Raw genomic sequence first — 13,420 nt, forward strand, 5'->3', positions numbered from 1 at the left:
TCAAACAAGAAAGCTGTGATTCTTAGAATTTTCCCTCTGAAAGGTAGACCACGTCTTTCCTGTTATATCATAGTTTATCTGAGTTGGGTATTCTTTTCATGATCAGTCCCTTCCCAGAAGCCTAAGTCAACACTCATGTCAATTTGTTTGACTGTGCCCACCAATTTTCTAGAGGTAGTTTCACAGGACTTAAATAACTGAGGATCAATACAAATGCAAATAACAAACTCAGAAAAATAATTATTGTATGGAGATACAGTCAAACCTTGGATTGTGAGTAACTTGTTCTATGAGTGTTCCGCAAGACGAACAAGCATTTCTAATAAATTTTACCTTGATAAATAATAAGCAATGCCTTGTAATATAGGCTAGGTATGTGATGCCAAAAATCACATGATCACAACCGAGGCAACAGTTCTTGAAATGTGTTTTGATACACAACTACTTTGTATTACAAGTATGTTTCCAGAATGAATTGTGCTCACAAATTAAATATTAAGTTATAGCTCAATTGTGGGTTGAGGCTACTTGGTATGACTTCCATCATCATGATTTTCATTCACATTTTGGTGTTTCCACAAGGTGTGTCATATCAAACTCATGTCTGAGAGCTACCAGATTATGAATAGTCATTTAAACTTTATATCAGATCACTATAACCCTGATTAAAATATTCTAAAACATTAACTCAAGGGCTTTGAGAAGAGGCAAATTGTGTAACCAGCACCAGCCTCAGCTGGTCAGAGTCAAGGGTTTGATTTTTGATCCTGAATCTTGATTCTGAAGAAGTTATTTTAGAGACCAGCAACATTTCTCAGCCTCAGTGTCCTCAGCTAATAAACAAGAATAACCCTCCATGTACAATCTTTCAATATGGATAATAAATAGAAAATAAAGAATTCGAAGTTGTCTTTTGAGCAGAGGTGAAATAATACCAATGGCATGATACTAATGCATTGGTATCAATATGCTAATATATTAACTACTATTAAAATATCATTATATTATCAAATGATATGCATTTTATTAGGTAATCATAATTTATGTGATGGTTATAATAAAATGTATATTTTAGACACTGGTTGTGGGAAAGCTTTGGTCTCAGAAAATAGAGGCATCATTAGAGGCTAAGAAGAGCATAGATAGAATTAGAATGAGGAAAGTGTGATATGCTCCAGTTGGGTGGGGGCCAGCATTGCAGGTGAAGAATTCACCCAAGACAGGTGGAGTGAGGAAGTATGGGAACATATGGAATTTTTCCTTTTGTGGTGACTGTGCCTGGTTGTAATTAACCCATTTGTTAATTAGCGCCTATGGCCAATTTGGGGTGACCTGTTTGTTACTGAGCCTGTTTGCATTCCGTAGTCACTCTGGGTCCTTTGGCTTGCTCAAGTTTTCATAGCTCAAGCTTATTGCCTAAAAGTGGCCTCTACAGAAGGAGCAGGAAGTTGCTATCACATATTCTGATTCCTACTGCCTTAACTCTTACCAGACAAATATATGCCTTCTTTCTACATTTCTGCACTTTTAGCCTTATGAACATATTACTACTTCTATAAAACTAATTTTCCTTTTTTATAAAATATAGGCAATGGAATTAGATCTTAGAATTCTAAAGTACTACTAAGAAAGTCTAGTCTTATATGATGTTTGGGAGATAAAAGAAGTGTTTGTTAATCTGTGTTGGAAACACTCAGAATATGACCCTATCCAGAAGCTACACAACATATATTTCATTTACATACTAATAGAACTAAAAGGACCCAGAGTGAAAAAAACAAAAACAAAAACAGAATTTGCTTATGTTGCCTACCCTAGCTCTTATCAAAATAATGTCTTAAGTTTACAAGGCCATTAGCCCCACCCAGAATCCCTTTCTCTTACCAGTTTAGTGCAAATGCCTCAATTCAATCTGCTAGTCCTTGCTTCCTCTTGCCTGAGGGCTTTTTTTGTCCCAACTCTTAGTATTGTGTCTGCCCCATGAGGAGACCAGAAATGCTGAGTAATTAACTCCACCTTACCCCAGCATCACTGCGGGCCTTCAGGTGCTAGCACATTCTAGTTTCCTCACACTCTGAGGTATGTGTGTGACTTCTGGACTAAGCTCAGGTCACCTTCAGTAGAATCTGTCATTGTAATGTACCCTTTCAACTGGATTTCCTTACTTGTTCCTCTTTCCTGATTTTTGCTTTACCTCCCAATAAACTATTTCTACTCAGGATCTGTTTGGGGTAAGGGGTGAACATAACTAATTTACATATTTGGAAATTAGTGGGCTACAATACCTTGGCGGCTATTCCCAAATCCACTATTCAATGACCGAAATGCATTAAGAGATTATTTCTGACAGTTTCAGGACACAAGCCTTTAGTACCTGGCTTCTATGAGTCACTTAATAAATGTTTCCTGAATAAATTAATTTCTTCAGAGGGCAATATGATAAGTCTTTGCAAAGGAAAAAGCATAAACTCAGAAGACCCCACTTTTAACCTTCCTATCTTTTAGGAGACTTAATGGACATACAGGCTATGTTCTGGCTGTTTTTCCCGTCTCCTTCATAGATCTTTTTGTCTCTCCTGTGACAGCTCTCTCCAAGTGACTCAATATCTTAGTGCCTTTTTCATCTTTCAGTTTTTGAATACAAGAAATTCTTATTCTATGTCCTTGTAATTCACCTTCAAGATGTGGAGGAAAAAGAACTCATTAAATCTGATATCAAAGCCACCTACTATGTGCACTATGGTAGAATACACACACACACATACACACACACACACACACACACACACACACATATACATGTATACGTATATATTTATACATGTTTAATGAATTCATTAAATCTTATTAAAATTTAGTACATATGATTTCATTAAATCTTCAAAGAAACCCTAACCATAACATTATTAATCCAATTTGCATATGAATAATTGAACTCTGGGAAGTTTAAGTAATTCTTTCCAAAGACATATAGCTTTTATTAATTGCACACTTATTAAGAACAAAAATGATTCAGTTTTCATTGCACAAAAAATTGATTTGTTAAACTTCTTTAAAACATTCAGTTTTAAAAATTATATATAATACAAATATATCTTTATGTCATTTCAAGTCTTTAAATTCTAGGTAGCTAACATATAGACTAATATTAATTTCAGGAGTAGAATTTAGTTATTCATCATGTACATACAACACCCAGTGCTCATTACAGGTGCCCTCCTTAATACCCATCACCTATTTAGCCCATTCCTCACATACTGTCCTCCATCATTCCTGTTTGTTCTCTATAGTTAAAAATGTCTTATGGTAAGCCTCTCTCTTTTTTTTCCCCCTATGTTCATCTGTTGTGTTTCTTAAGTTCCACATATGAGTAACATCATATGGTATTTATCTGTCTCTGACTGGCTTATTTCACTTAACATAATACACTCTAGCTCCATCCATGTGGTTGCAAATGGCAAGATTTCATTCGTTTTGATGGCTGAGTAATGCTCCACTGTATATATGTACCACTGTTTCTCTTTCCATTTAGCAATTGATAGATATGTGGGCTCTTTCTGAAATTTGGCTATTGTTGATAATCCTGCTATAAACATCAGGGTGCAAATGCCCCTTCAAATCAGGATTTTTATAACTTTTGGGTAAATACCTAGCAGGGCAATTACTAGGTTCTAGGGTAGGTTTTTATTTTGTTTTGTTTTGTTTGTTTTTGCTTTTGTTTTTAGGAAACTCCATACCGTTTTCCAGAGTGGCTGCACCAGTTTGCATTCCCACTAACAGTGTAAGAGGTTTACCCTTTCTTTGCATTTGTGCCAACATCTGTTATTTTCTGTTTTGTGCATTTCAGTAATTCTGACAGATGTGAGGTGATATCGCATTTTAATTTTGATTTGTATTTCTCTGATAATGAGTAAGGTTAAGCATCTTTTCATGTGTTGTTAGCCATCCTGATGTCTTCTTTGGAAAAATATCTATTCATGTTTTCTGCCCATTTTTCACTGAATTATTTGTGTTTTGGGTGTTAAGTTTTTTATAGATTTTGGATACTAATCCTTTATCAGATATGTCATTTACAAATATCATCTCCCATTACATCAGTTGTCTTTTAGTTTTGCTGATTGTTTCCTATGCTGTGCAGAAGATTTTTATCTTAATTAAGTCCCAGTAGTTCATTTCTGCTTTTGTTTCCCTTGACTAGGGAGTCATGTCTAGCAAGAAATTGCTACATACAATGTCAAAGAGGTGGTTGCCTGTGTTCTTCTTTAGGATTTTGATGCTTTCCTGTCTTACATTTAGGTCTTTCATCCGTTTTGAGTTTATTTTTTTATGTGTTGTAAGTGGTCCAGGTTCATTACTTTGCGTGTTGTTTGTCCAGTTTTCCCAAAACATTTGTTGAAAAGACTATCTCTTTTCCAGTGGATTTACTTTCCTACTTTGTCAAAGATTAGTTGACCATACAGTTGTGGGTCCATTTCTTGGTTTTTCTGTTCTGTTCCATTAATCTATGTGTCTGTTTTTGTTCCAGTACCATACTGTCTTGATGACTACAGCTTTGTAGTATAGCTTGAAATAGAGAATTTTGATACCCCCAGCTTTGATTTTCTTTTTCAAGATTACTTTGGCTATTTGGGGTCATTTATTCTTCCAAATAAAATCTTAAGACTTTTTGTTTTAGCTCTGTGAAGAATGCTGGTATTGTTTTCATAGGGATTGTACTAAATGTGTAGATTGCTTTGGGTAGTATAGACATTTAAACAATATTAGTTCATAAGCAATATTAGTCCATAAGCATGGAATAGTTTTCATCATTCTTTGTGTTCCTTTCAATTTCTTCCATAGTTTGCAGTGTACCAAAATTTTACCTCTTGGTTAAATTTCTTCCTATGTATCTAATGGTTTTCGTGTTATTGTTAATGGGACTGATTCCTTGATTTCTCTTTGTACTGTGTTATTATTGGTGTATAGAAATGCAACAGCTTTCCGTACATTAATTTTGTATTCTGTGACTTTACTGAATTCATGTATCAGTTCTAGCAATTTTTTTGGTCAAGTATTTCAGATTTTCCATATAAAGCATCATGTCATATACACATAATCAAAGTCTAACTTCTTCCTTGTCGATTTGGATGCCTTTTACTTCTTTTTGTTGTCTGATTGCTGAGGGTAGGCCTGTCAGTACTGTGTTAAATATCAATGTTGAGAGTGGACATCTCTGTCTTTTTCCTGACCTCAGGGGAAAAGCTCTCAGGTTTTCCCCAATGAAGATGCTATTAGCTGTGCATATTTCATATATGGCCTTTATGATACTGAACTATGTTCCCTCTGTCCCCACTTAGTTGAGGAATTTTATCAAGAATGAATTCTGTATGTTGTAAGATGCTTTTTCTGAATCTATTGAGAGGATCGTATGACTTGTATCCTTTCTTCTATTAATGTGTCTTATCACATTAATTAATTTGTGAATATTGAACCATACTTGCAGCCCAGGAATAAATCTCACTTGTTCGTGGTGAATGATTCTTTTAATATACTGTTGGATTCAATGTGATAGTATTTTGTTGAGAATTTTTGCATCCACGTTCATCAGGGATATTTGCCTGTAATTCCCCTTTTTTTTAATGGGGTCATTGTTTTTGGAAACAAGGTAATGCTGGCCTTGTAGAATAAGTGTAGAAAGTTCCTTCATTTCTATTTTTCAGAAAAATATGAAAAGAATTGGTATTAATTTTTTAAATGTTTCGTAGAACTGCCCTGGGAAGCCATCTGGCCCTGGACTTTTTTTGTTAAGAAACTTCTGCTAAATGATTCAATTTCTTTGCTGGTTATTGGTCTTTTAAAGTTTTCTATTTATTTTTGTTTCATGTTTGGTTGTTTATATGTTTCTAGGAATCTATCCATTTGATCCAGAATGTCCAATTTGTTGGCATATACATTTTCATAATATTCAATTATAATTGTTTGTATTTCTGTGATGTTGGTTGTAATCTCTTCTCTCTCATTTTATTTATTTGGGTCATTTATTTTATTTTCTTTCTATCTTTTATTTCTTTTTTGATAAGTCTGGGTAGGGCTTTATTAATTGTATTAATCCTTTCAAACAACCAGTTCTTACTTTCATTGATCTGTTCTACTATTTCTGTTTGTTTGTTTGTTTCCTTATCATTAGTTTATGCTCTAATCTTTATTATTTCCCTTCTTGTTGGCTTTAGGCTTTGTTTGCTGTTCCTTTTCTAGCTCCTTTCTGTGTAAGGTTAGATTTTATAGTTGAGATTTTTCTTGACTCTTGAGGTAAGCCTGTATTACTATATACATTTTTCTTATGACTACTTTTGCTGCATCCCAAAGGTTTTGGACTGTCATGTTTTCATTTTCATTAATTTCCATGTATTTTTTTAAAATTTCCTCAATTTCCTGGTTCATCCATTCATTCTTTAATAGGATGTTTTTTAACCTCCATGTATTCGTGGCCTTTCCATTTTTTTTTTTCCTTATGGTTCACTTTAAGTTTCATGGTGTTGTAATCTGAAAATATGCATGGTATGATCTCAGTCCTTTTGTACTTTTTGAGGCCTGATTTGTGACTTGGTATGTGTTTTATTCTGGAGCATGTTCCATATGCACTTGAAAAGAATGTTATTTCTGCTTCTTTAGGATGAAATGTTCTTAATATATCTGTTAAGTCCATCTGATCGAAGTTGTCATTCAAAGTCATTGTTTCCTTTTTGATATTCTGCTTAGATGAGCTGTCTATTGCTATTAGTGGGGTGTTAAAGTACTCTACTATTATTATATTATCAATGTGTTTATTTTTGTTATTAATTGATTTATATATTTTGGTACTTCCAAGTTGGAGGCATATATTTATAATTGTTAGATCTTCTTGTTAATTAGACCTTTTACTATGATATAGTGCCCTTCCTCATTTCTTGTTACAGTCTTTGGTTTAAAATCTAGTTTGTCTGATATAAGTATGCTTACTCTGGCTTTCTTTTGATGTCCATTAGCACAATAATTGTTCTCTATCCCCTCACTTTCTTTTTTTTTAGTTTTTAATGTTTTTTATTTATTTTTGATACAGAGAGAGACAGAGCATGAGAGGGAGAGGGGAAGAGAGAGAAGGAGACACAGAACCAGAAGCAGGCTTCAGGCTCTGAGCTAGCTGTCAGCACAGAGCCTGATGCAGGGCTTGAACCCACAAAATGTGAGATCTGACCTGAGCTGAAGTCAGAGGCTTAACTGACTGAGCCACCCAGGCACCCCTCCCCTCAATTTCAATCTCCATGTCTCTTTAGGTCTAAAATAAGTCTCTTGTAGACACCATATAGATGGGTCTTGTTTCTTGATCCATTCTGGCACCCTATATCTTTTGAATGAAGCATTTATTCCATTGATGTTCAGAGTGATAATTTGTAGATATGAATTTAGTATCATTGTATTACTTGTTTTGTTTCTGTTCCTATCTAGGCTTTGTCACTTTTGGTCTTTTTTTTTTTTTTTTCTCAAAGAGTCCCCTTTAATATTTCTTGCAGAGTGGTTTAGTAGTCATGAACTCCTTTAGTTTTTGTTCATTTGGGACACTTTATCTCTCCTACTATTCTGAATGTCAGCCTCACTAGCTAGAGTATTCTTGGCTGCATATTGTTCCCATTCAGCATGTTGAATATATCAAGACACTCCCTTTTGGCCTGCTACATTTCTGTGGAGAGTTCTGCTGCTACTAACTTTATTTGTCTTCCCATGTAAATTAGGGCTTCTTTTTCTCTTGTTGGTTTTAGGATTTTTTTCCTCATCTCTATATTTTGCAGAATTTACCACTATTTATCTTGGTATGGCCTGCTTTTGTTGATTTTGATGGGAATTCTCTGTGCTGCCTTAATTTGGATATCTGTTTTCTGCCTCAGATTAAGGGAAATTTTTAGATCTATTTCCTCATATAAACCTCTCCACTTTTCCCCTTGCTGCTTCTTCTGGGAGTCGTATGATATGAATGTTATTATCCTCTATGGAGTTGCTGAGTACCGTAGGTCGACATTCATAATCCAATATTTCTCTTTCCTTCTTCTTTTCCCTTTCATTATTTTCTGCAATTTTGTCTTCAATATCACTTGTTTATTTTTCTGCTTTGTCAGTCCTTGTGGCCATTACATCCAGTCAGTTTTGCATCTCAGTTATAGCATTGTTTTTTAATTTTCACCTGACCAGTTTTTGGTCTTTTATCTCTGGAGTAAGGACTCCCTTGCATTTTCTATGTGTTTCTTTAGCCTAGCTACTATCCTTATGATTGTTGTTTTAAATTCTGGATCAGGCATAATACTTGTATCTGTTTTGATTAGATCCCAGGCCCTGACCGTTTCTTATTTTGGTTTGTTTTTATTTATTTGTTGTTTGTTGTTGTTTGACATAAAGTCTTCTGCCTTGGTATTTTGTCTAAGTGTCTGTCTTCCTGCTTTGGAGAGTAATGGGTTTATTAAGAAGAGGTCATATACTGCCCAGGGCCTGGTGCTTCAGGAAATGTTTCTACTGTATGCTATATGCATTCTGCTGCTGTGTTTTGGCTGCTTTTTCCCTCAAGTTAGTCTTCTGCAGAGTTTCTCCTTGCCTATGGTCCAGAAGTGTGTCAAGTTTTAACTAAATGTGATCTGGTCTGCTTGTTAAAAGGGGTCTGATCCTATTTTCCTATTTCTACTACAGCTGAAGCTCTGTAGCACTCTATGGTAAGTAGAAATGGTGCATGCAGGGGCGGGGTCTCTGCTGGTTTTCTGGTGGAGGGGCCTGCTACTCTGCTTCTCAGGCTCACTCCCCCTCATAGAGAACAACCTGCAGAGAGCAGGAGCGTGGGGCTTGGTGTAAGCAGTTTAAGCTACTACTGTTGGCACCATGTTGCTTAGTGAGGTTAGTGTAAAATGAGGGGCGGGGAGGGGGACAGTGCCAGTCTTCTCCCTTGTCCTTGGAGAAGGGCATTGACACCCACTCCTCTCTGGACAGAACAAACAGTCTCCCCTGGTGTGTCCCAGGCATCCCTCAGATCCCTACCTTCACATTCTCTTTGTCTCCCAGCAGAACAGTGCACCTTTGTTTTATCCCTAGCAGGTTGGCTGAGTTTTAAAACTCCAAACTTTAGGACCCACCCTGGTCCCCTTGGGAAAGGTCTGACTGTGCTGGGGCTGGTGCAGGCTCGTCTCGGAAAGGCAGCCCCACCAATATATCGGAGCTTAGAGTTTGGAATAAAGTGCGGCAAAAAAACCGTGTCCCAGTTAGCCTCCCTCAGCAGGTGTTTCTGCCCTTATGCTAAAGGATAGGGGAGCATAATGCTATTCACAGCTCTTTTGTCCCTAGAGAAGCAATGTCATTTCTCCCTGATGCAGTCCAGGAAAGGGGAACCATTTCTCCCAATGCGTCCCAGGGGATTCTCAGATCCTGCCGTCTGCTGCTGGGCTTCTGCCCTCCTTGTCCACAGGAACACTGCAGCACTCACCACCTCAACACCAGTCACAGCATGGAACTCTAAATCTCACCTTTGAATTCCACTGGTTGTAAAATCTCACAATAGTCAACCCCTCTCATTTTCCCAGTCAATGGCTTTGGGGAACTGTTTTCCTTGTGCAATCCTGTGCGTTTCTCTCTGTCTCTCTGTCTCTGTCTCTGTCTCTCTCTGTGATCAGGGACCCCTCCCTTTCTCAGCACCCATGATCCTTTTCTCCCTCAAATCATGTCTCTGCTTGGGTATTCAGAATGACTTGATATTTATCGGGCTGTGTTCAAAGGATCAGGCAAGCCTAGGATTCTCTTACTACTTTACCATCTTGCTCAAAAGAATATTGTCCCTTTTTATGTGAACTATTTTTTTAAGTTTATTTATTTCTTTTGGGAGGGGGGAGGGCAGAGGGGGTGAGAAAGAGAGAATCCCAAGCAAATTTCTCGTGTCATCAGAGAGCCCAATATGGGACTTGAACCCACAAACAGCTAGACCATGACCCAAACTGAAATAAAAGTCAGATACCCAACCAAGTGAGTCACCCAGAGACCCCTAAGTGTACTATTTAGTAAGTTTTGATTAAGTGGTTTAAAAATTGATTAGAAATCACAGAAGTGATTTCAAATACTAAGTCTGTCATTTCTAGTTTTGTGGTTATAATAAAGTATCAAAGAGATTATGAGCATGTTTGCTCATCCTTAGAATCATGCAAATTATAATAACTGTTTCATAGTCATTGATTGATTGCTACAGTCACGATGACTTTTAATTCAGGTGCTTAATTAATTTAGTTAATGACATAAATAATGCTTGATGCCATAGAAAGTGAGGCAGGGTAAGAATCCCATGTTTTCAGTGTCCATAGTTCTCCATAAACACCAGGATTTCCTTTTCTTTTCTGTGTCTCACTTATAACTGTCTCCTCTTTTGTTTCCCTCCATAAGGAAAGAAGTGATTTTGTCAGGGTTGATGTCTTATCAACAATTTCTATAAAATACTATAACTATTTTTCTCCCCATCCTAACTCTCTGTGCCTTTCAAACCTCCTTGACATACTACTGGAGATCTATTTTAATCAAATCTTTCAATTGCCAACTGTTTGCTGATAAAATAGCTACAGGTTATTCCTGTCTTATTTGGGATCACCAGATAAAGTATAGGACATATTTCTTTAGTATGAGTATGTCCTGTACTTGTGTATTTGGAACATGCTTATATTTTTAAAAATATATTGATTGGTTACCTGAAATGCAAATTTAACTGGATATCCTCTATTTTATTTGTTAAATCTAGTAACAGTTTTGTATCTAACTCAGCATTTTTATCCTTTTTTTAAAATTGTATACGGCTAATTTCTTAGGTGGCTACTAGACTGATTTAATATCTTAATGTCTCTCAATTTTTAATGAATTAACTAAAATCATTTTATATCTGAAAGAAAACCATAATTTTACCTTTAAAAATTATATGTTAACAGCTTATGCTGATCTGTTTATCTGGTACACATTATTTTGCCTAAACTTTGATATATTGTTCTTATACGATATCAACTATTCCTATTTAATGATTAATTTTAATGAAATTACACTGCAGTATTCAAATTGTGTTCACTTCATATTAAAACAAGACAGTAGGGGTGCCAGGTTGGTTCAGAAGAGCAGGAGACCCTTGATCTCAGAGTCGAGAGTTTGAACCTACAGGGGTATAGATATTATTTAAATAAACTTTAAAAATTAAAAAAAACCCCTCAAGATAGTAATACTATTTCTATGAAAATACAATACTCAAATATTCAGAAATTTAAAATAGACATAGATTATTTCAAAAGTATTAGCACTCTGACATTTGTGAATTTGTGAATTTACTAAATACTTTAGGTATTCAAAACTTTGTTTTTTGCATAATTGACATATACATTTTTTCTTTCAATGAACAAAAGGCATAACGATTAAATAATAATACTATTCTAAGAAATAATATAGGAAGTATTTTAATAGCTTTAGCAGAAAGAGACTTGAAGTGTTATTTAATATTCAGATTATCAAATCAAGATAATTAAATATCTTATAGCTACTAAAGAAATAAATATTCTCTTTGTAATTAGAAATTTAATCATTATGTAATATAGAGAAGAAGTATTATTCTAGTACATTCATGTATATGTGGTGTGCATGCTTGTTATACACGATGCACATTCTTACATAGTTGGAAAAAAATTTTGCAGTGAGAAAAGTTGCCACTTTTAAAGTGTTAGAATCACAGGTAATTTCTATTTTCTTTCTTTTCCTTTTCATTTTGTATGCATCATTATTTTGTTTGTTTGTTTTCTTCTTGCTTTGCCTTCTGTTCTATAACAATTCCAAGGTTGTTTATGCATTTCCTTCTTGATGGGCATTTGGGTTGTTTCACTTTGGTATACTTATGAAAAAGTTGTTATAAACATTAATATAATTCTTTCATTAATCAAGCACTCATTGTCTTAAATGTTTACTTAGAAAGAGTAATCTGGATACAAGAAGGTTTAATTTTATAAAATAAAAAGAATTGTCTTCCGTGTTTGAACCATTTTACACTAGTACCTGCTGTGTATAAAAGTCTCAGCTATTCCATATCTTCATTATTTTTGTATCAAAAGATAGAAACTTTCAATTCTGTTTTGTATTAGGGAATACTATTTTTTTTAATTTTATTTTAATTTTAGTATAGATAACATACAGTCTTATGTTAGTTTCAAGTGTAAAATACAGTGATTAACCAATTTCATACATCAGTCAGCACTCATCACAAGTGCCCTCCTTAATCTCACCTATTTCACCCATCCCCCTCTCCCCCTCCCCTCTGGTAACCAACAACTTGTTCTCAATAGTTAAGAGTCTGTTTTTCAGCTTCTCTCTTTCTCTCTCTCTCTCTCTCTCTCTCTCTCTCTCTCTCTCTCTCTCTCCTCTCTTCTCCCTTTGCTTATTTGTTGTTGTTTTTCTAATTTCACATATGAGTGAAACCATATGGTATTTATCTTTGACTGATTTATGTTGCTTAGCATAATACTTTCTAGCTCCATCCACGTCATTGCAAATGGCAAGATTTCACTTGTTTTACAGCTAAATAATATCCCATTGTATATATATATATATATATCACATCTTCTTTGTCGATTCATCTATCGATAGACACTTAGGCTGCTCCATCATTTGGCTGTTGCAAATAATGCTGCTATAAATATGAGTGCATGTGTCGTAGGAACAGCTGTTCTTGAGGATTTTAAGCATGTGGCATAATAGATAGCTCTTACCAAAAACTGAAGGCAGTGGAGAATTCTAGTTCCAAAAGCATGTGTGATGTTTGTTTATAACAAAATTTGATTAATAAAAATAAAAGGCCACTTGAAATTCTGACCTTGAACAAAAAATGAAATCAGGGCCTTTTGTGTGTGTGTGTGTGTGTGTGTGTGTGTGTGCATGTGTGTGTTGAGACTCATATTACTCTTTCTAACCATGGGGCTGCAGTTGCTGAAAGATTTGTAATTTGTAATACTTTAAATGGTAGGCATTCTGGGAGATGTGTAACAGTATTTTCCTGTGATTTTACTTTGCATTTTCTTGATAACTACAGAAGCTTAGCACATTATAATATGCGTCATGGTCATTTAGATATATTTTCTGAAGTGCCTATTGAAGCCTTTTGCTTATCATTGTATTGGGTTGTTTGTCTTTGTTTTTATTTTTGTCCTTTTCTTACTCTCTTGTCAAAATATTTTTCTCTGAAGGATATAGGCTTTTGTCAGATATATGTATTGAGAATATTTCATATGGTTATAGCTTACATTTGTTTAATGGCATCATTTGATGAGTACAAGTTTTAGGTGCCATGGTGTAATGGTTAGCACTCTGAACTCTGAGGAATACAAGTTTTAAATTTATATATATATATATGTATATATATATATAA

This window comes from Suricata suricatta, chromosome 11 (assembly GCF_006229205.1).
Source record: "Suricata suricatta isolate VVHF042 chromosome 11, meerkat_22Aug2017_6uvM2_HiC, whole genome shotgun sequence".
Classification (NCBI taxonomy): Eukaryota; Metazoa; Chordata; class Mammalia; order Carnivora; family Herpestidae; genus Suricata; species Suricata suricatta.